We start from the raw sequence: 1848 nt of genomic DNA on the forward strand, positions 1-1848 counted from the left end.
TGTCGTAATCTTAGTTAAATTAGAAAATTAGTTTAGTTTAAAAACATCCTTTAATTCTTAGGCTAGATAATAAAAAGATAGTAATTACTAGTACTTTTAGTCCTCGTGGATATGATATTTCCGGTCTCACCATAACTATACTACTGTTCGATAGGTGCGCTTGCCTTAAGTCGAATTTTTAGTTAGTTTCACAGCCATCAAGTTTTTGGTACCGTTGCCGGGAACTAAGATATTAGGAATGCTTAATTCTTATTACTTTAGCCATTTTTTATTTTTTATTGCAATTTAATTTTATTATTTTCTTAAATTCCTAAATTTTCTTTTATTTACTTCTGCCAGGTTTTTATAGTTTACGACTAGAAGAAATCCGTCAGGACCTCTACTTTTTGATAGTGAGATCGAAAGCACAACTCGTAGAAACCGAAGAGAGATAAGGCGAAGCCTACGGTACATAGAGGAAGGGCAAGAGGACAATATTCAAACCACAACCGAGGAGATGGCTGATAATCAAAATAATCCGCTACCTCCTATGGCTGTTGCAAACCCAGTAAATGAGGATCTTGCTACTCGTACTATGTATGATTATGATAAACCTACTTTAATTGGAGCTGAATCGAGTATAGTTAGACCTGCTATTGCTGCAAATAATTTTGAACTCAAACCTAACACAATTCAGATGATACAACAGTTTGTTCAGTTTGATGGTTTGCTGGACGAGGATCCAAACACTCATTTAGCAAACTTCTTCGAATTTTGTGACACTTTTAAGATCAATGGCATTTTTGACGATGTCATTTTCCTTCGGTTGTTCCCATTCTCATTGAGAAACAAAGCTAAACAGTGGTTAAACTCGTTACCACGAGGGTCAATCACTACTTGGGAACAAATGACCAAAAAATTTTTACTACAATATTTTCCGTCGGCTAAAATGGCTAAACTAAGGAATGATATTTCTTCTTTTGTGCAGATGCATTTAGAAACTCTTTATGATGCATGGGAGAGATACAAGGACTTATTGAGATGGTGCCCTCACCATGGGTTACCTTTATGGCTGCAGGTTCATACGTTTTAGAACAGTGTGAACCCCTCAACAAGGCAACTTATCGACACAGGCGCCGGCAGAACTTTAAACAACAAAACACCTGAAGAGGCTTATGAATTTATTGAAGAGATGTATATCAATGGCAAGTCATGAGAATAAAGCCGACAAAAGCTGCTGGTGTGTTCAACCTCGACGCAGTTACTATCCTATCTAACCAGGTGGAACTTTTAAATAAAAAGATTGGCAGTTTGTATAGTTCTACTCAAGTACATCCAGTAATAAGGTGTGATTCAAGTGGAGGAGGAGTACACACAGATTATCCAACATTCAACCCTACCACCGAGCAGGAACAAGTTGATTATATGGGTAATAATAATTCTAGACCTCAAAATAACCCGTATAGTAACACTTACAATGTAGGTTGGAAGAACCATCCCAATTTCTCTTGGGGTGGTCCAGGAAATCAAAGACCACAACATCCTCCAAGTTTTCAACAACCACCTTACTAGCAGGAAAAAAATCCAAACCTTGAGAAGATGCTAACGAAAGTCATCACAGTATCTGAAACATGTTTCCAAAACTTTGAGACAGCTCTTAAAAATCAGCAAGAGTCAATTTAAGGGCTCGAGAATCAAATAGGCCAGCTGGCAAAGATGATTTTCGAATGACCACAAGGTAGCTTACCGAGTAATACTGAAACTAACCCAAAGGAGCAGTTTAATGCAATTACTGTTTGAGATGAAAAAGGGTTAGTTGAACCTGAACCAGAACCGAGGCAAGGATTTGTGATAAATAAAGGTAAAGAT

The 1848-nt window shown here is 37.3% G+C and overlaps 1 non-coding gene across 1 annotated transcript; it reads right to left on the bottom strand.

Moving 5' to 3' along the window:
- Positions 1 to 934: 934 nt before the first annotated feature.
- Positions 935 to 1041, bottom strand: LOC128291178 (small nucleolar RNA R71). Its single transcript, XR_008280954.1, has one exon. It is a non-coding gene; the product is annotated as a small nucleolar RNA R71 (small nucleolar RNA).
- Positions 1042 to 1848: the final 807 nt, after the last annotated feature.

This window comes from Gossypium arboreum, chromosome 3 (genome assembly GCF_025698485.1).
Source record: "Gossypium arboreum isolate Shixiya-1 chromosome 3, ASM2569848v2, whole genome shotgun sequence".
Taxonomy (NCBI): Eukaryota; Viridiplantae; Streptophyta; class Magnoliopsida; order Malvales; family Malvaceae; genus Gossypium; species Gossypium arboreum.